General features: G+C 36.1%; 1 long non-coding RNA gene across 4 annotated transcripts in view; it reads left to right on the top strand.

Annotated features, from left to right (window-relative positions):
• Positions 1-22871, top strand: part of LOC110741742 — a 120348-nt gene that overhangs the window by 61761 nt on the left and 35716 nt on the right. The window contains exon 1 of one of the 4 annotated variants that reach the window (XR_002518530.2): positions 5697-6456. The exons of the other annotated variants lie outside the window; for them this stretch is intronic. This is a non-coding gene — a long non-coding RNA (uncharacterized LOC110741742). Of the gene's footprint in view, positions 1-5696; positions 6457-22871 lie in introns of those variants that run through there. 4 annotated transcript variants of the gene reach the window in all.

The following is a 22871-nucleotide window of genomic DNA, read 5'->3' as shown; positions in this document are numbered from 1 at the left end:
CATCCAGACAGAGTGAACTGAAGCAAGAGTCCCTGGCTAGAAAGTGTGCCTGGCATGTTCTAAGAAAACAAAAAGGCCCCATAAGTGTTCCTAAAAGGGAATAAAATCAGGAAGTGGGGAGAGGGGATGCACAGCTCCTTGTCGATTATTAGAAGAACTTTGAGAAATGCAAAACCACTTGTGGTTTTGTGAATCCACTGCTGTTTTCAGGATACACTGCAGGGGGTAATGGCACAAAAGGGAAATCTCCTGGTTGATAGGTTGGTAATCTAGACAGACTATGGTGTTGGCTAGAATCAAGTTAATAGCAAGTCGAGTTATCAGAAATGTGGAAATCGGTTTTATATTGAGAAATAAGCCGATGGTGTTGCTGAGAATTGCATGTGTAGTGAGGGAGAACAAAGAGACTCAAGAGTGCACGTTTTTTAACCAAAGCAGCTACAAAGATGCCATTGCCTTTGTACCCTTCATTCTCTGATTCCTTTTCCCTTCTCTGCCTTCATTCTCTGATTGTCTTTCCCAAGACAGCTTTAGCTTGTCCACACCTAACCATGCTTCTGTCTAGGGCCTTGGCACTTTGCAATTCCTTCTACCTGGAATGCAGTTGCCTAAAATATCCTCATCAATTCTCTCTCATGTTCTTCAAGTTTTTGTTTGAATGTCACCTTTTCAATACAACTTGCCTTGCCCGCCTGTCTTAGATTGTATCCCCCAAAATATACTTCCTGTCTACCTTCTCTGATTTGTCTTACTCCGTAGCATTTATCCCAATCTAACAAACATATTTTGCTTATTTTATTTATTGCCTATTTTCCCAGTAAAATGGCAACTCAATAACAAGGATGTCTGCTTGTTTTGTTCCTACTCTCTCTCCAAAACCTGGAATAGTATTTGGCGTATAATAGCACAATAAGTATGGGTTAGATGCATGAATTAATGCAGGAAATTAGCCAAGCTATTTATTGTACTCTGGTCTCTGAGAAAATTTGCAAGCAAGAAGAAAGATTGTTCTGTGGAAAAATGTAGGAGACAAAGCAAAAAACTCCATCATGGTGTAGCAGGATGAAAAGTTTTATACTTTAATTTAGTTTGTGGTAAAGTCTTCCTCATAAGGAGGATGAAAACAAAAGCCCTAGTAGTATCAGATCCCCAGAGAAAAGCAATTAGCTGAGCTCCTTAACATGACTCAAACTTTCTCTAATTTGGGGGAATGGTTGGCCCTAACTCTCACTGAGCCTGCATACTGAGGAGAACGTGTCAAAATCTAGCAGTCTAGAAGGATGAATGCAAAAGAACAGTAACACCAATATTCCCTCTACCCAGCTGACATTTCTCTCCCATCCTTCATTTCCTTACCATAACCCTCTGTGCTAGCCCATTGCGCATGGATAATGTCCAAGACTGTGCAATGATGTGCAAGATCATGATAATCGAATTGCAACCTCTGTCCTTTTTCTTCATGCTCCCCCAAATCCAGTGATTCTGAACTGCTACAGTTCCATAAACCAAACAACCTTTTTCCCCAATTTTACAATTAAATGCTTTTCCTTTTCTATTCTGTCTAGAATAGCCTTTCTTATCTCATTTCTTTGTAAATTTTAATTCATCCTTTAATAATGATTTATAGCAGTTCTTCATTAGTGAAATTCCTGGTACATTTCCCACCATCCCTGAAAAATGAATTGCTCCCTTATTGATTTCCCATTGATTCTAATAGTTATGAAATATTTTATTACAATTACTAGTTCACATATCTGAATTCTGCTTGGGGCTGTGAAGAATCTGAAGGCAAGAAACATGTTCTACTTTCTTTGTATAAATTGGACTTATCACATAATAATGTCTCATTAGGTTGAATGAATGATTAATATTAACAAAGAAAATTGTCAAAATTAAGTAAGCTTGTTTTAAAAAGTTGAAATTAAACATTAGCCGTAAGTTTTCTAGAAAACTGAGCACTTTCTGATGTGTTTGGAATCACATTAAGAAAGTCGTCTCTTTTGCTACTTTTGTTTACCAGAATGAAGGTTAACTGGAAAGATTTCCCAGAGAAAACAAGACCACAAATGTTTTGAAGTGGGGGGAAAATATTTTATTGAAATAGAAGTGGTACAAAAACAAGAAATATAACATGTGATACAGTGGATATAAGCGTATGTGAAATATATGGATGAACATCCATACAGGTTTCACAGGACTGAAAGGTGCAACTGGTACAGAGAGGCTGGTTGTTGAAGTATTTAAAACTCACAATCAAAGCTCTAATAGTAGGATGCAATGTCAGTGATTACTAATCGAGACAAATTTGCTTAAGATCATTGTATAATTACACCCAAATTCCAATTTGTGAATAGGTTTACTCATCGTGACCTAGCTGATAACGTGGAAAGATAAACGAGGCAGATACACAGAACATTTTGCAGACTATGGTGGCTGCGAGAATAGCTTTTCACTTGATTCGGGCTTTAAGTGTTAGCCTGAACACTCAGAACACTACTTATTTTTGGAAAGGGATTAACGAAGACATTTATTTTAGAGACTACTTTGTTGTTGTTGACTTTTTCATTGTTGTTCTTCCCTCTCATCTGGGATATTTCCCTTGCCCTTCTGACAGCTTGTCAATGTGAAGGCGTCCGTTCCTGCTTTATTTATTGCATATCTGTGTGCTTAATGAATCTATTACAGAGAATAAGGAAATCCATTTAGGGCCGACTAATGTAAAAATACTCTTTGATGAGCAGTATATTGCAATATAGCTCAGAATTTTCAAATTTAATATATTGGCTCTTCCAAATATGTTATTCATATTTGCTGAGGGTTGCTTTTATAAATTTCTGCTTTGGAGCATACAGCTCAGTGGAAAGATACATGTTTATCTGAATTAGCTGGCTCTAGTCCCAAATGAATATTTGTACAAATCTGTTTTTAGCATTGATATTAATTTATTAGACAATTATCATATGGCAAATGATGCAAAGTTTGGAACTTGTTTCACATTTTTTTAATGGTTTGTACTCGCTCCCCTCCCCCATATACGAGATTTTAAGAGTCTATAGGGATATCTGAGTACATATTTATGCAGATTACTTTTTTATTTATGGAAGGGGATTGCTTTTTCCCCCAGGTGGTTATAAAACTGCTATTTCACTTTGACATGATACAAATTGGTGTAGAGAAAACAAATTATTCTAAAGTCTTTAGAAACCAAAATGATGCTGTTGGAGCATAGTAATAACGTAAATAAATCTAGAAGATGGAGATTTCTATTTTTCCAGAACTGGATGGGTTTGTCCTGGATCATGCCTCTGAATTTAGGTCTCTGATTTTTATTCAGGGGTGATTTTTGACTTGTATAAAGCCGTGGAAACCAAGAGCCATCATAAACCAAGAATCGTTTTACAATCTTTGGAAATGTGTATTTACATAGACCATGAAATAAAAAATATTTTGTTCATGATAAGTTGTTTTTAATGCTGCTCTGAACAGCAGATCAAAAAAAAAATTTTTAGGAGCAAGTAAGTCGTTTTGTGTTTTACTTGCCTGCCTTATAGATATGGAGTGTTGGACCACAAAAGAATACCTGAGTTTAGGACCATAGATTCTTTTAGTAAAATTTTATTGAAAATTAAAGTATATATAGAAAAGTGCACAAATCCAGAGCCCACGGTTCAATGGATTTTAAGTGAATATAGCCATGTAACTAGCATGCCAATAAAATAAGGCATTGATAGAGCATTACCCGACCCAGGCCTTCTCATGCCTCATCCCAAAGGTAATTGCTATCCTGCCCTTTAATTATTACATATTAGTTTGGCCTATTCTCTTGCAGACAACTCTTTAATGCATGTAAGTTCCATTTTAGAAGATCTTGCAAGTGGAATTTGCCTTCTGCCGCTAATCAGTCTTTAACCAGGAGATATCAAGATGGAATCAGAGGAAATCTAAGCATTTCAAGTGGTTTTGCCGTGATAGCATCCTTTGTGATTACTGAAAGAAACCTGGAAGTTGATAAAGTAATCCATGTGGAAAGTACAGATTGTGCTTTGATAGTGGCCATGCCACAATGTTTCCCTGCACTATTTTTACCCAATAATGAGTTTAACAGTGAAAGTTTAAGTAATGCCATATTCCACTAACATACAACAATACAATGGAATTAGGTAACAAATTTTAAAGATCAGAGAAAAAGGAATTGTGATATTTAAGAATTACATGTGGTTAGAGATCTTTATATATCAACATATTGAAAGAAATTAATTCAGTCAGTTCAGGCATGACGTTTATTTTTAACAATTAGTATTCTATTCTCTGTAATCATGTTCCACAGTTTAAAGTGCTTAATGAGTTCTTACTGGAAGGGGACTATTTCGGGAGAGAATAATGGCCTTTAATCACTTCACTCAAGCTATTAGCAGGAAAGATTGTCAGGAAATATTATTACTTTTGTTATAAAATTAACTGAACTTTCACTTGGATGAAACAAGAAGTTTGTCAATATGGTATATAACCTCCAAAGTCTTTCTCCCTCTTTCTTATGCTATTTTCCCCTCTTCTTCACCATGTGTTATTGATTCATTTGAATAATCTATGATTTCTTTCCTTCTTAATAGCCTGAGAAGAAAAATAGCTTCTAACTAAGCAACTCCCAAGTCCTTAAGCTAGATGTTATGTTTATATTATCTCAATTAATCCCACTCAGTGTAGTAGATGGTATGACCATGTTACAATTGTGCAAAATGGAGTTTCAGGAAGATACACAATTTGCTCAATATCAAACTCGTATAACTTCTACAGAAAATAATTGAAGCACAAAGTCATAGGACTCTTAACCTCTGCTGAAAGATGCTTTTATATAGCATCTAAAATGTTATGTTAGATATATTAGCTGGAGAAATTTTATCTTTTCCAAAACGGAACAATATTTTAGTGTTTTCTGAGTGAAAATAGTAAACACTTCAGATTCAGGTGATGGTATCTTTGATTATCCTCACGAGACAATCAGTGTAGGTAGTTCAGTGCATCTCAATGCATAGTACCTGGACCAGCAGGACAGCAGTGATATCGGTGAGTTTGTTGTACACACACAATTATGAGCCCTACCTTAAATCTCTGAATATCTGAGCATGAGACCCAGGAAATTATATTTTAATAGGTTATTGGGATGATTCTTATTTATGTTAAAGTTTGGGAACCACTGACATATTTCTTAAAAGCATGAATTGCAGAAACACACTATGTAAGTTTATATTCATGTTCTGTAAAATACTAGCTATGTGACATTGACCAACTAATTCATCTTTCTGGATCTCTGTCTTCTTCATTTATGAAACTTATATAATAATCATATCTGCATCACATTGTTGTTTTGAGCTTTGGTGAACACACATAGAAAAGTGCCATGCTAGGGCCGGGCACAGTGGCTCTCATGCCTGTAATTCCAGCACTTTGGGAGGTCGAGGTGGGTGGATCACCTGAGGTCAGGAGTTCAAGACCAGCCTGGCCAACATGGTGAAACTCCGTCTCTAGTAAAAATACAAAAAATTAGCCGGGCATTGTGGCAGAAGCCTGTAATCCCAGCTACTCGGGAGGCTGAGGCGGGAGAATCGCTTGAACCTGGGAGGCAGAGGTTGCAGTGAACCAAACAATCCAGCCTGGGCAACAAGAGTGAAACTCCATCTCAATTAAAAGAAAAAAGAAAGAAAGAAAAGAAAGAAAAGTAAAGTACCATGCTCATAGCAAGAACTATCTTAGTGATGGTAAATATACAGATCTTGTTTTGATAATACAAGTTAAGTAATGATATAAAGCATTCATTAAATATCTCAATATTTGGGGAACCATTTCTTTTAATAATAAAGTCTAATAAATGTTATTAATTAGAAATACACTTTTATAAACATGCATTTTTAAAAAATATACGAATCAGAAAAGGAAAGGTGATGGAAAACTCATACAAATATGATATAGTAAATTGCACTGTTTTTGTGAAGATGATTTTATGCAGAATTCAAAGTAGATGCAATTAGTGCTACAAATTAGAAATTGCAAATGATGAATTCACAAACACATGATTTAACAAATCAGAGAAGAGAAAAAATATCTGATGAATTTCAATCTCTACATGTGGATTTAATCTTGTGATAAGGAGTTCTCAGGAGAAAGCATGAGATGTCATTTGTCATTCCAGAAAGTGGGAGAACATAAAAGTTGAGAACAGTTATTACATAAGCAAGAAGTATCAATGAAGACAATTAATATAATACATACAGATACATTTGACTGTATGAGAAAAGGCATTTCATGTTATTTGCTTTGTAGATACAATATCAGTTTCGATGAGATTCATGCTGCATGGATGGTTACACCTGTCACCTGTGGATGGCTAATCTTAATGCCTGTGATGACAAGTAGACCACAGAGGAGAATGCAAAGGATTTGAGTGAAGAGCCACTGATGGTGTGTAAATGCCAGAGCCATGACCATGCACTTCTGGGGGGATGTGCTTAAATATTTTCAGAGTTCTCAGAAGTTAGGGCAATCACGGAAAATACTTTTGTTTTTTTCTAGTTCATCTGCACAGGTTGAACACACATTGTTAGATAGTGTCTATGTCAGAGCATACGTGAACAAATGAATTGGAAAAGTCAATAGACGTATATTTGTATTGCTCTTTATCAATCTAAAAAGATATATTAAACGATAAAATGACAATTCAATTTTTAACAGCATTCTAGTCTCCAGAAGGTGTTTTCTCATCCACCCTCTTAAGCCATTCTCACAATAGTACAAGGGAGAATTTCGATGATGAGACCAGGTCACTCAGCAATATGGTGATGTGGACGAGAGACCTCCTCAGATTTTTGTTTCTAAATTTTTGTTCTGCCTACTATGCCATACATGCTGTAATCATTTAATTAGAATTTATATTTCAAGAAATACAAACTAAAGGGTTTTTGCAATTATGTTAAGACACACATGTTAAACTTTGTAATTATGCCAGCAAATTAAAAGAGTTTAAATCCACACCCCATTAGCCAGGCGTGGTGGTGCACACCTGTCTGTAATCCCAGTTTTGGAAAACTGAGGTGGGAGGATCACTGAGCCCAGAAGAGGTGGAAACTGAAGTGAGCTATGATTGCATCACTGCATTCTAGCCTGGGGGACAGAGCATGGTTCTTTGTCCAAAAAAAAAAAAAAAAAATACACCACAGAGAGAAGTGATCTTATCCTTATGCTATATATATATGTGTGTGTGCATATATATATATAATTCATATTTTTATTATATATTTATACATAACGTATTTTTAGAGAATTACAATTCTATCTAGGTAGGCTTACATTTGAAAAGAGACAATCCTATTCTATTGACTGTTAGAGAGTTAAAGACCCTTCCATAAGCAGAGAGGGCACACATGGGACTTTGTGCCAGGACAGGCGCAGCTGTGGGGGTCGTTCCTTAGCAGCTTTTGCAGGTCTGCTCTGCACCTGAAGCGCCGCCTGTAGAAGATGGATGAAACCTGACAATGCCAAAGGGTTGCTGGGCTTAGGAAACACGGGCTCCGTGGGAGTAACTAGATCTTTATGGATCTGGAAGCCACTTCCCTTTCTCTGGATATCTGTCTCTTTGTGTGGCCTTATAGGCTGCATTTTTCTTGCCTGTATGCCTGAGGTCTTGATTTAGTCACACTGGCAGGGTGCAGGCTGGCCTGACTCTGCCAGTGATTTCATGGTGCAGTTACAATGTCATTTAGTTACTTTCCCTTGGAGGAACTGCTACTGTTGATGAAGAGTGCTTTGGACCAAATATTTTATGGGCCCAAAGTTCATATATTAAAGCCCTAATTCCTAATGTGATGATGTGAGGAAGTGGGACCTCTGGGAGGTAAATAACATCATGAGGGTAGAGCCCTTATGAATGAGACTAGTGTCCATGTTAGAAGAGATGGAGGACATGATCTCTCTCTCCACCGTTTGAGGATACAGCAAGAAGGCAGCCTTCTGCAAGTCAGGAAGAGAGCCCTCACCAAGAACCCTCTCTGCCAGCAGTTGGATCTCAGACTCCCCAGCCTCCAGAGCTATGAAAAATACATTCCTGCATTTTAGGCCACCCAGTCTAAGTCAGAGAGGTAAAATACATAGTGTTTGGTCCACTTGTTTGTTATTAAATTCACTATCTATTCAGCTTCACTTACATCCTTAGAAAAGTTTGTGAGTGCAGTAGAATGGGTGGAGAGGGTAGTTGCAGATAATCGGAGAAGGGGAATAGAGACAGGGTGAAGGGAAAACTAGTTCCTTTAAATTGAAAAATGATAATATGATCCACTCATATGAATAGATTTTTGTTCAATTCTGCTCCAATTGTATTATTCAGCTTCTCTAAAAATGGCACCTGTATAGGACAGAGTGATACTTACCCTGCTGTAAGATGTGTCTCCAGGCAGATAGCAGGAGATACATTCCTAATTGATTCCAGGAGGGAATGCCACCACCATCACCACTATCATTTATGTTGATATAAAAACTGAAATGTCAATGATTATTTCTGTTCTCTAACATTTCCAATCAGATAATTTAAACATTTTACTCTAAGAATTTTTCAACTCAAATGTTATGCTTCCTGTTTTATGCATTTTCATTATTAACTCTAGTTTCATGAGAGTCCCAGTTTTTATACATCACGTTATAGCTTTGATATTAACATGGTTTTGAGCTAACACAATTTTTGCCAAAGTGTGTATTAACCTAATTTGATCACACAATTTGGTTATTCTTTATTCTGATGCTAAGCAAATCCAATGCTTTTGTTGTTGTTGTTGATAGAAACCCATTAATTCTATTGATTGTAAAGAGTAGTCTAGAAGAAACTTAAAGAAAATTTAATCAGATTTTACTTTTTCTGTCACAATTTGGCACTTAATAGCTGTATATTTTATTCTAGGTGCATCCTGAAAGTCTTGTAATGTTCACATTGCAATATTAAAGCATAACAGATGAGCCTAACACGTTCAGTGTTTAATTTGTACAGATCAAGATATTATAATTGCAATAACTTAAATGTGTCTAACCCTTGAACAACATAGGTGGGTCCACTTATCTGCAGATTTGCTCCCACCTCGGTTACCCTAGACACAGCAAAACCAACCCCCACTCTTCTTCCCCCTTCTCAGTCTGCTCAGTATGAAGATGATGAGGATGAACGCCTTTATGATGATCCACTTCCACTTCATGAATAGTAAATATATTTTCTCTTCCTTATGAATTCCTTAATAGCATTTTTTTCTGCAGCTTTCTTTATTGTAAGAATACAGAGTATAAATCATATAACATACAAAATATGTATTAATTTACTGCTCGTTATCAGTGAGGTTTTCAGTCAACAGTAGACTGTCAGTAGTCAAGCTTTTGAGGAGTCTAAGTTATATGTAAATTTTTGACTGTGTGACTGGGAATGGAGGTGTTGGCAGCCAGAACCGCCACATTATTCAATGGTCAACTGTGTAATTTTTTAGTGGAAGTGTTGGAATGTTTAGTTTGATACAGCCATGCAGAAATATTTCGTATAAATATGTGTAAAATTAAGAATGTAGAACTAAAAATAATATACTTAGTGTATTAGTTATTAACAGCTAATATTGATTTAGCTCTGTGATAAGAAATTTACATGCATTATCTCATTTGTCACATTGTCATGAGATCAGCATTTTTATTTGTCTTTAACTTACAAATGAGGAAACTAAGAGAAGTTAAGTGATTTACTCAGTATTACATGGCAAAAGAAAAAGTCAGAGTTTAAAATTAAAGCCGAGTCTTTGCAATTCTAAAGTCCATGTTCTTAGCTACTTCCTTTCTGAACTTATTAGCCAAACTGAATTCTGAGGATCTCACAAAAAGTTATGCGCTAATTCTTTTGGAAGCATTTATATTATGAGTTTCTAAAATTGCAAATTCTTTTGTACATGACAGGGAGGTGAAATCATGGCAGTTAGAGGCAAACATACTCTGTTTAGTTCCCATTTGTGCTACTTAACAGTTGTGAACCCGAAGAGTACAATTTAGTAACCTCAGCTGTTAAGGTGTGTAAACAAGTTCATTGCATAGAGGTATTGGGAAAATGAAGCAAGAGAATATATGGCTAACAAAAACTATGATTTTCATTTTTTCCCTGTGTGTATATTTAGGGGGAAAGTTAAGACTGCCTGCTTATTACCTTTTACTGAAAACAAAACAAAACAAAAGATTAAAAATACAAACATGTTGCCCTTGTTTACTTTGTCTAACTCAAGTTATGTTGATGTCATCCTTTTCTGTGTAACCACAAACACAACTGGTAAAGATTGAGTTAGTAATGTTCCCTCAATTCCGGATTGCCTTCTCTATCATACAGTTTCTTTCAGTGGTACCACAATTCTTCCAGGCTGTGATAGAAACTTTGAAATTATATTTTGCTATTTTTTCTTTTGCATCATTATTTTACATTTTGTTGTCAAATATTTATTTTCTACAGAATATCTTATGATCCCATGCTTCTAAATTCTAGTCAGTGACTTTCCTGAATCTTACTCCTCTAATGTACAATCCAAATAACACTTCCTTCTCTTCTTTCATTTAACAAGTAATAATTTAATATCATCACTGTGTCACATCTTTGGTGTCACTTCTCAGTATGCAGAACACCAAGGGATTCACATCGTAGTGTGATTCTTCTCTTGTGTATTAACACCAATGCTTTCTTGGCCTCTTAACGCTTCCTCCTTGATATTTTTCAGTTCCAGGCACTCTGCCACACACTCTCATGGCCACATTCAGGACCTTGTTAACACCTGGAAATTCTCCATCTTTGAACTGTGAAAGATTAGTATCTGCAATCAGTAAATGGCATCATCTCTCATAGCTTTTATTTCCCAGTGCCTTCTATTCACACTCAAACTTTGTTTTGTTTTGTTTTGTTTTTTTCTGCCTGCTGCTTCTTCCCTCATTAAGCCACCCACATCATTTGATCCCTTTACTCACGGCGTTTTCAGGAACATCCCCTCCTCCTCTTTTTATCTTCACTCACTCTGGTGTGAATATCTTAACAATTATACAATACACTTTCAGTGTTCCTAGACTCGTGGTGTTAGAGGCAGCTGGGTGACAGAATGCCCTGATGCAGACTGGGGGTCCCTGAATACTGAGGGTCTCCAATTTCAGCTGGCCTCCTCCCTTAGCTAAGAGATAGAAACAAGAATCTTAGCATTATTCTAATGCTCATGTATCTAGTCTTTTCTGGTATAGTTTCCCCCCATACATCTTGATTTTTAGCCATATTAAGTGTTTTTTCACTTCCCAGATAAGCAATTTTGTCTCCAGGTTTTGTGCCATTTTCACTTTTTTTACCTGCCAAACTTTTTGTATCCTTAAATACTCAATTTAACATTCTCCTTTATGAGATTTCAGTTTTTTCTCTTGGACTGAGATTGAGAACCTCTCTCTGGGCTCCAATAATTTCAAATGCCTACTTAAATTTTGAAGCGTAATTTCGTTTTATAAGAATACATGGATTTCAGACTACTAAGCAATAGAAATATGGATACAAGACATACACGGGACCACTTGGGGCATAGTAAGTATTCAAGAATACTGAATACTTGGTGGATATTTGGGGAGTGTGTTAGGCCATTTTAACACTGCTCTAAAGAGCTTCCTGAGACCAAGTAATTTATAAAGAAAAGAGGTTTAGTTGACTCACAGTTCTGCATGGCTGGGGAGGTCTCAGGAAAGTTAGAATCATGGTAGAAGGGGAAGCAGGCATGTATTACATGGCAGCAGGTGAGAGAGAGAGAAGGAAAAAAAACCAGCCACTTACAAAGCTATCAGATCTCGTGAGAACTCACTATCACAAGAACAGCAAGGCAGAAACCACTCCCATGATCCAAACACCTCCCACCGTGTCCCTTCCCTGACAGGTGAGGATTACGGATTACAACTTGAGATGAGATTTGGTTGGGGACACAGCCAAACCATATCAGGGAGTATTATAATTGTTAAATAATGACTGTCCCCAGTGCATTGAAATGTAAGTCTCATGAAACGAATCTATATTTGTTTAATGCAAATTTAAATTCAAGATGGCAGACTAAACATATGCATTTTTTACTTATCTTTCCAAGTCTTTGTTAAGTTTTAAATGAATTATATGAAACAGCAAGAAGACGAGAATTAAAAAGGAAGTAGTAAGCCACATGGGAAATATGCATGAAAGTTAGAAGCTGAGGAAGTGAGCAGTAATCTAAAATCTCAGAGAGGTTTTGGGTTCATAGGCATGCAGAAAGAGAATGAGAATTGGGTCCAAAAAAAGGTGAATAATTGAAAGTGAGTAGTTGAACAGTTGTGCTGATCAGTCTAGCTTTGCAGCTCATTGCCAAAGAAGAGATCAAGTTGGAATTTTTGGCCAAATACTACAGGGTTGTCCGTGATATTTATTAGCAACTGAGTGAGCAGCATGAGAGTCAAAACTGCTAGCTGTGTGTTGAGACCCCAAAGCAAACCCCTTACATTTTATCAGTTGACAGAATATGCTTCACATGTGCCCTGACTTAAGCTTATTTTTCATTCATAAGCATTAGGTAATTTTTAGTAATATCATTAGCCTTCTCTATGTAGGGGTATGTGACAATTAAAGGTCTCTTTCCCTGCCATCTCAGACAGAATTCTACTGTACATGCAACCATGTACCATCAAGTAGGGACAAAATCAATTGTACTGAGTGTAATGAAGTCCGAGTTCTCTGTCTTTTATATCCTCTGATTGTACACAGCATAAAATGTTGACTCAGACCAGAGCACAAAATACTCAAAGGACAGAATTCAGCTTATCTTATGGTCAGATATTTGCACCAAAATAATTGAATCCGTGACTGGATACAAAGCCTTGGATGACATCACAAAGTGTTCAGGCTCTTGAACTTACTAGGTCCTTGTAACCTTCTTTTGAAACAATAGGGGCTGGGTGTGGTGGCTCACTCCTGTAATCCCAGCACTTTGGGAGGCCAAGGCTGGTGGATCACGAGGTCCAGAGATCAACACTATTCTGACCAATGTGGTGAAACCCCGTCTCTACTAAAAATACAAAAATTAGCTGGGCGTGGTAGTGCATGCCTGTAGTCCCAGATACTCTGGAGGCTGAGGTAGGAGAATTGCTTGAACCTGAGAGGCAGGGGTTGCAGGTTGCAATGAGTGGAGAGTGTGCCACTGCACTCCAGCCTGGTGACAGAGCGAGACTCCATCAAAAAATATATATATATTTTAAAAAAGAAAAATAGAAGTGCATATGGAATTCTAGACATCTCACACATCTTTAACATTAGTATTTCCTCAATTAAAATGCTTTTAAAAATTCTAACCACTAGACCACTAGAGATTTATGCTTTTGGTTTCATTAAATATGTTATTTAACCAACCTCTGGTCTCATCAGAGAGAAAAACAGATGGCATGTTTATACCTTTCCTTGTTTCAGGCTTCTGATTAGAATTCCTACTAGTCAGCCATTTCCAGGGTGCACGTTCTTAATCAACGTAAGCATTACCATAAATTACTTCTCAAAATTTATATTAGATTTAAACCTACAAAATTTATATTTTTAAGATCAAATAATGTTGAATATTGGCAAGTCATGTGGTTTATACTGTTAAAGCAAACTAAATATGGCCTGAGAAAAGACTTCGTACATCTGCATTTGAGTCCTTGTGGATGAACTGCAACCTAACTTAATAGGTAGAGAACATTTTAAACCTAACTTAGGAGTTTGCGCTTATAACAATAGGTGAATCTCCGTCAATCCCAGCAGCCATACTTCAGCCACTCATGCACCGCTGAGTGTTCAAACTGTGTTCAAATAAGGCAAATGCCAATCTCTAACCAATCCAGCTGTTTCTGTACCTCACTTCTGATTCCTGTACGTCATTTTACTTTATTTGTCTATACATTTACTCTGACCATGAGGCACCGTGCCTGGAGTCTCTCTGAATCTGCTGTGTTTCTGGGGGCTGCCCGATTCATGAATCATTCATTGCTCAATTAAACTCCTTTCAATTTAGTTTGGCTGAAGTTTTCCTTTTAATAGTACTGTCTCTCCTGGGAGAGTCAAATTCATATGGCAGGCAAGGATTAAGAGAGATTGTTTTCCAAAAAATGGAAAGTAAAAGTTGCCATTTTGTTAAGGCCTAGGCAGAGAAACTGGTATAGCTGTACTTCTACCATATTCTATCAGTTACGCACTATCATGGAGCAGGCTCTTATGCAATGGAAGAGGACAAAGGTGGCCTCATCTTCCCCCCATGCTCTGTTACAAATATCGATCTGTCTCTTCTTGCATGGCCTGTCTTTCCTTGGATTTCAGGCTATTTCATTTCCTTGCAGTATCAGCTCTCTGTTGAATTCAAGAGTAGAGATGATTTTGTAGTATGTTCCACTTTTTTTTCCGCAAAATTTTTAAGGTATTAGTAATACTCTTTCATGTTCCATATCTTAAGTGGAAGTGGAACTTTCTTGCTATAAATTTTGAATTAGCAATTCTAGACTCTAGACTCCAAAGCAGTTGTATCTGCAAAAGTTCTGAGGGAAAATAATTGTGAAACTAAAATTCCAAAAACAAAACAAAAAAATCCTTGTTTAACCAAATTATCATTCTAAAATAAAAACAAAAAATGATATTTTATAATTATAAGTACTCAGGAAATTGTCTTTATATAAATGTCTGGAGAAATAGATTTCTGAGAATATATTTCAGCAAAACAAGGAAAAAAAATAACATGGGGATATACTGGGTCCGAAGTAACAGTGCCTCTAACCCCAGAGATAAGTGACATGAGGTCCCAGAATCATTTTAAGCAGGCTTAGAAGCTGAATGTGTAAAATATGTCATGTAAAATATGGCATGGCACAGAGGGCAATTAGGGTCATTCTGATTCTTGATCTTGATCTGAGTTTCAATGAAGAAAATAGATTGGCCAAAGAATGACATACTAACCACACCTTTTTTTTCGTTACATACACTTTTTACTCCATACTGCAGAGATATATACAATTGTTTTATCTTCCCAACCAGACAGTAAGTTACTTGCCTATCTTCTTATTAAAAATAATGTGGATACAGTCTCTTATGAAAGTAGAGAAACGTCGTCAGTCATTTGATAAGTGTGTGAGTTTGTTCATGTGGTCTTATAGGAAATAACAAACATAATTTAAATTGGTACAGGTTGTACACAGAACATTTAAAAAAGTTCTACCCAATCTTAAAACCATGGATTTTTATATAATGTTTTGAATTTTATAATCATTAAAAACATTGGAAATGTGTTGAGCTTCATATGAATTAAGATTTTTATATTAGGATATCGTGGGTTTTGCCAATAGAATTCTAAAACATAAATATATCTAATCTGATTACTATGTAGGTTATGCACTGTGACTCATTAGAATATATGATGTGTTGTTTAAAGTCATAATGATCATCAGACAAAATATGACCATCTTTAAAATCATCTCATAGATCTAAGTAGCGAATAAACTAGACAAAAGTAATGTAAAAATGATTGACATTATCAATGAAGGGTCAGTGGATAACTGTGTGACTCCGATTCTGACACTCAAAAGGAAACCACATCACTTAAGGAGTATTATGAGGAAAATGAACCAAATTTTTAGGAAACATCACAGAAAGCATAAACCAAGAAGACTTTACTATTAAACATTTTTTCAGATATGCCAATGCCATGAAAAAAAACAAAGAACTGAGGAGCCATTCCAGTTTAAAGGAGATTCAAGAGACATTACGACAGAACATCCACTAAGCTATCAGAGACATTAACTAGGTCAATTCATAAAACTGAAATATGGAAGGTAGATCAAAAAAGGTTTTCTATCAACATTCCGTTTCCTGAAACAGTAGCTTGTGGTTAACAAAGAGGATGCCCTTGTAGTTAGTACTAAGGGATGTGGATGTAGGGGCCATGTGTCAATGACTTGCACTTGGCAGTGAGTGTGTGGGCGTAGGAAAAGGATTTATGGGAGCTCTGAGTGTGTGGTTGCAATTTTTCTGTAAGCTTGAAATTATCCTCAAATAAAAGTTAAAAAATGTTACCCCAGGAAAGATTGGCACGACATTATTTTAGATGAATACTTCGAAAGCTTCCTTTATTTTTTGAAAGTTACCAGAACATGCTGATTTCACATTTGGGATTTAACCTCTCTGCTTTAGTTATAAACTTAGATGTAAGTGTAAGAACCCAGTTTAAGTTATCTTGAGAAGCACAATATTTGAGTTACTACAGTTTCCTTTTAAATGGAAATGAAATACATTTCAAGTCATACTAATATTTGTTGGTTTTGAACTACTTGTAGCCCTTCCTTAGAAAACTGAAACACAAACTCTCTTTTAAGTACATGGCCCCTTAAACTATGGCAACTATGAAGATTTATGTCTTATGAAGTTTATTTTAACAGTTATTAGATTCTTTTTAAATTATTATTATTATTTATTTTTAGAGACAAAGTCTCACTCTGTAACCAAGACTGGAGTGCTGTGGCAAAATCATATCTCGCTGTAGCTTCAAATTCCCAGGCTCAAGCCATCTTCTTGCCTCAGCCTCCTGAGTTGCTGGGATTACAGGCATGAGCTACCATGCCGAGCATACAAATTATTTGGTTTGATGAAATAATTATTGATAAAATCAACAGAAATGACCATTATAAATTAAATGTTTACAAAGTGGTTTAGTGAAGTTACCGGTAGAAAGAGTTGAAACAATAAAATATTTTTGGCTTGGAATTTGTGTAGATTTTGCCCTTCAGTGTAGACTCTTGTCTAAACACTTGAATAAAAGACATTCAAATTTACAAAATGGTACTTTATTGGCCAGCCTAGATAATTTCTCTTGCTTCCTCATCCCCCTTTTTACTTACTCCTGAGGGTTTAATATCACAGATGACTGAAATTCATCTGCACTCTACTTACTATGTGTAACCAGCTGTGATTTTATTTTCTGATGCTGCCACATGAAAAAAGTTTTTTTTCCTGAGCTATACGTGTTAATTAGTGTCTTTGTATCTTGCTAATTAAGTTCTAGCAACACCTTCTCCCTCTTCCTCATTTGCATTTAATGAGCTCACTTGTTGTATTAATTTATTAGATAATTAGATAAAACAAAAAATAGTTGAGTTTCTTGAGGAGTGGCTTTGGAAAGTGCCCCTTAAATATTCAAACATGGATAAAAATGTACACATTACAAGACAAAAAATCACTTTAAGAAGAAATATACTTAATGTTAGCCTGCAGACTCATACTGACATTTTAAATAATGTGATCATTAGGGCTTATACAAAAAAGGAAGAGATTGATTCAAAGGCTCAGGCAATCACAATTATTTTGGTGTAGGCAAAACAGGATCACATATGGTACAACATGATGCTCATACCAGAAACCTTTGCAATATTTAAGCACAACAAACAAATTATCAGTTAAGCAATGTGCCCCTTGGACTCTAATTATCATTTTTATTTGCATGTTCATTTTTTTCTAAAATTTTTTAAGCCAGTGGCCAGGCAGTATTCAATTCTTTGCTATTTATCATGATACCAGAATTTATTTGACAAAGAGTGGAAAAATCATTGACGTACAGTGAAGCTGATCATTGTTTAATAGTAGAATTCTGTCGTTCATCAGCAGTTAGGGAATTGTGGAAATCATTTTGAATGAGAACATCCAGATGTTATTGATTCCAATTTTCTGGTCCAACTCAAACTCATTTGGGCCATTAGCTTTCCAACTTGTCCAATATCATCAGAAAAGGCAATGACATCTCTTACTGCTCTATTTTTGTCTTTGGTTGAGTAACAGATTCCACTGGACTGGCATATATATTCTGGCTGCCCTTTAGGAAATCTAAACATTCGATGTCAAAAATACACATCTTTTAAAATAGCTCTCGATATTAAGGTAAAGCAAACATTCAAATTTCAAAATATCAAGCTGTAAATATTAATCCTAAACAGAAATATATCCAATAGACATTGAAATTGTATGTAATGAACAACAAACAATAAAGTGGAAAATTACAATAATATGCAATATTTCACGTATTCTTTGATAGATGTAATGACAAAAGCTACTACCTTGCCTGCCTCAGTGTTAGTAACACTGAGCTTTCCAGCTAGGATTGACGCATTTTTATATGAATCCTTAAAAAGTGCAGTAACTACCCTCCAGGAGAGGATGCTATCACTGCTTCCTGAGGGATAGCACTAATATTTCCAGGCTGTCTGCTTTACATCAACACTTTGCTTTAGGATGGAAACAGGTTTGTAGAGAGACTGTGAGCTCAACGGTGAGATCAGTTTGTCTCTATCTGATCTTTTGATGAAATGCGTTGGGGTAAAACCTCTTCCCAGTGTCCTTAGTAGCTCAGAATTAGAAAAGATAAGTTTTCTCCTACGTATTCAAGAAGAGTCAGAACCAGGTAATCGACATAGCCAACTGAAACCTCTATAATTATTGGTTTTGTTCTGCCTCAAATGCTAAGTTAAATCCCTTATGACTGTTAAAAGCATAAAGGGGAAGAGAATGCCCAGAGAGGCAATTGGAGAGACAGAGATAGCAGAGCTGTGAGAAGACTGTTTGCAGAAAATATTCTTCCCATGTGTGGACTTGGCCTTTGAAGCAGAGAATTACAACAGGAAATTAGGAAAAGGCTGGTGTAGCCTCATAAACAAGTACAAAATTGTGTCAGCACACCAAAATATTTCACTAGACTGCCCTTCCCCTAGGAGGTTCACAGGTGGTATAATAAATGAAATCAGCAATCCTTCTACACGTCTCACTTATATGGTTATTTTGGCTCAGCCAACCATTAGTTATTTGTAAGCTGGGGCATAAATACAGACACTAGTTGAATATTTATGTCCAGCTCCAGAATCCACCTTCATTAATTTGTCTCCATATGGGGAATATAGCCATGGGGGGAATGGAGAATATTTACTCTGGGAGCCCTTCACTGTAATGCATTAATATGAATGTGCTCTTGGGCGGGAGGTCCTGGAACTCTTGGTAGGTGTTGGGTCCCTACTGACGCTTTATCGTTTTCTTTTTTCCTTCAACTCAATATAAAACTGAAAAGCTACTTTGAACAGTTAGCAAGTGTGATACTGCCAGACTCATCCTATAAGAAGTTAGCTACATTTTTATCCAGACATAGTATTTTTTATTAGCTTACTTGTGGAGTCCCTCCTCAGAGTCCAACTAAACATGGTGCTAAACATTCTTTTGCCTTTGTAGAGGAATAGCATTCTGAGACTCCTTTGTTTTTCACCAAACAGTGAAATTAACCAGGTATTGAACTCATACTCTCATTAAAGTCATTGTTACCATTCTTTTACAAAAAAATAATAATAATACTCAAGGAGTAAAGGAATGTAAAAATTGACACTAAAAAAAAATCACCTATGTTCAACTTTCTCTGGGTATTAGATTTGGAATGTATGCATAGAAAATGGTCTCAGTGTGAAAGATTTAATGCTGCACGAGAAAGCATCTCCACAAGAACGTCTCCTTTAATTCTGTCTTCTCATTTATCAAATAATAGCTATAGACCGCACTTTCCTTTTGTTCCTTTTGTATAAGAAGGAATTATAGTGGTTTGCCACATTAAAGTACTTTAAAAGTGCTTCCTGAAATTTGGTAGAGAATCTTCTTAAAATTTTACTCCACTCTGCATCTTTCTGGATATCTATCACTCCTGAGATGGTTTTTCCAGGCTTAGATTAGTTTTCTAAATCTCTCAGCTTTCTTTTATCTCAAGTGACACAGCAGATGAATTATATCATGAGTTTAGCCTGGACTCTCTTGAGTTTACCAAGAAGGAACACTGAAATTCTGTAAAATGACTTACATTTAAGGGTGAAGGAATTAAGAGACATCTCAAGCTATCCCCTTATTAGAAGGTAAACTAGGAATCATAAAATAATATATTTGACCTACTGCTCAGAAATGATTAAATCCAACAGGCTTACCAACAGAGTTGTACCGTAGAATTGCCAGGGGAGTTATCCTAAAGCACAGATACTGGGCTCTGCCTTTGACCTTCTAGGTAGATAAACACCAGTGATTTTGAAAGCAATTCCCTGTGATTCTACTGAATCTCCACAAATCTTGTGTAACCTCTCAATTTTAAAAAGAAGCTAATATTTTTTTTCAGTCTAAGTCATTTATTCAAAGTCAAACATGTTTTAGTGATGGAGAAGAATCTGCTTTTAAATGTATTAAAATGAACTGATTGGAATCATGTTTCTTATTGTTTTCCTGTATAAAGTTAGACAAATAGGATATTTTTGACATTATAAATTATTTAAATACCCTTAAAATGTTTACAATATCGTTTGTTGTATTTTCATCTTCTGGGGTAATGATATTTAAATAAAATGAGGTACTGAGTGTTTGCTGAAACTAACTAGAAATCTTAGGCCTTTAAAATAGCCATCTCATATTTTTAGAAGAAATATCAATAATTTTTATATATTTTTAAATTTATGAGATGAAAAGTTAGCTTTTACTAATCTTATCAGGCTAAATTGAGTAATAATGAAGAAAATGAGTTTAGAAATATGTCTTTGGAATATCAGTAAAATCTTTAAAAAGAAAAAAAACCTCATCGGTATGTATGAGAAATGTAAAGTCACACTTTGCTGAAATGAAAAACGGCCTTGGAAAATTTCATGGAATGAAACTAAATGGCAGCACATCACTTTTCCAGATGGGGTCATGTGATTGTGGCTCAGATCATGGGGTGATGGCAAACTCTTCCAACGCAAAAATAGTAGCAATCCAGTCCCAAGATAATACCAAACATAGGATCACAGATGAGTAATTTGTCAGTTTCTTAAAAGAAAGCGTTGTTAGGAACGAGAGTAAGGATGTGCCTCAATTACAATACTCCAGATATGGTACTATTTTGAAAACGGTGTGGGGGTTTTGTGAGGGATGCCAAGCATACATTATGCTAGAAATCTGCATCGGGAAGAAATCTTATTCTTTTGCTACCTGTTACAAATATGCCTATAGACTGTGATTTAAATAAATAATGTGCTTAGACTGAGTGTGGTGGCTCATGCCTGTAATCCCAACAGTTTGGGAGGCCGAGCCAGGTGGATAACTTGAGGTCAGGAGTTCGAGACCAGCCTGGCCAACATGGTGAAACGCCATCTCTAGTAAAAATACAAAAATTAGCTGGGCGTGGTGGCGAGTGCCTGGAATCTCAGCTACTAGGGAGGCTTGAGGCAGGAGAATCGCTCGAACCTGGCAGGCGGAGGTTGCAGTGATCTGACATGGCACCACTATACTCCAGCCTGGGTGACAGAGTGAGACTCCATCTCAAACATACATACATACATAAATAAATAAATAAATAAATAAACAAACAAACAAATAAATACTCCAGCCTGGGTGACAGAGTGAGACTCCATCTCAAACATAAATAAATAAATAAATAAATAAATAAATAAATAAACAAACAAACAAATAAATAAAATAATGTGTTTATATTTTTTAATGGAAAAATAAATCTGAAGTTAGGCAGTCCAGACCTGAATTTCTCGTTCTCAATTCCTATTCATTTTCCTGCGTTTTGAGGGTTTCTCCTGGAAAGTAAAACAACTAAATGCTTTATCTTCTGCCCTTCAGAATTCAGGACATCACCACATCATTTTACCTTTAAGATACTGGACTGGATTCATAGATGAATAAGCCGTATACAATATACATAGGAGTATGAAGAAAGAGAGACAACCTTCTGAGCTAATTTTGTAACTAATACTGTAGTTTAATGTAATGAGAAATAAAACTAGAAGATGGTGATAGAATGCAGAGGGCACTTTCAATCAGAGAGATGATATGAAAGAAAGAAATGTTTTTATATAATTTGATGTATTATAGGTAGATTAAAAAGTTTAAAAAATGTAGTCAAGAACTTACAGTGATAAGTTGTTCTTTTTCAAATATCATGACAATAATGCTGCACAGTCACCTACTCAAAAATTTCACAGCTTAGAACAATAAACATTTACTCCGGAGCTCTCTGTTCTGTGGTTGGCTGAGTTTTGGCTACTCTTGACTTGGCTGAGCTGGTAGGATGGATCCGCTTCAGGCTGCAAGCTGGCTGAGCTTGGCTCATCACGTTTCATTACGAGGCACAGACTGAAGTGTTTACAGCAGCCCAGGCTGTGGCATGTTCTTTAAAGGCAGTGAGAGAAGCTTATGAATGAATGAAGCCGAACTACATAAGCACACTTAATGGAATCAAAATGCAAGGACTGGGAAGTGCATGCCACCGGTCATCAAGCTATGGTAAAGCTGTTGATGTACTACTACAGGGGAGTGGAGTGCTGGTGCGAATCATTCAGTCTTTCACAAAAAATGAGCAAAATGCAAGTTATTCAAATAGAATCGTTAAATACAAAAACCTACTTAAAACTTACGGGTATATTAGCTATCTGTCTCAAATGTACTTTTAAAGTACATTTTAAGCTATAAGCACTTTCACTGCGGAAAGTATGCAATAATGAAGAAGATAATTGCTTTGGTCATTGGGAAAGTGTTTTTCAGGTAGAAGTGAATGCAGAAACAACCATTCCAAGCAAAACCAATGACTTCTAGGGTAGACTGGAAAGAGAATTCTACTTAACAGAAAAGAAAGAGCACTCGGAATTGAGATGGAGATGCTAAACTGGGCGATTCATGTTGCGGCTTTGCTGATCCTTCATGGAATACACTCATTAATTATCACAGATGTCACGTATGTACTCTGCATTCACTGTGATTTGATGTATAATTGGTTCTTAAC

Source organism: Papio anubis, chromosome 15 (genome assembly GCF_008728515.1).
Source record: "Papio anubis isolate 15944 chromosome 15, Panubis1.0, whole genome shotgun sequence".
Classification (NCBI taxonomy): Eukaryota; Metazoa; Chordata; class Mammalia; order Primates; family Cercopithecidae; genus Papio; species Papio anubis.
The sequence above is the reverse complement of the archived record's forward strand: the minus strand, read 5'-3'. Positions and strand labels throughout refer to the sequence as shown.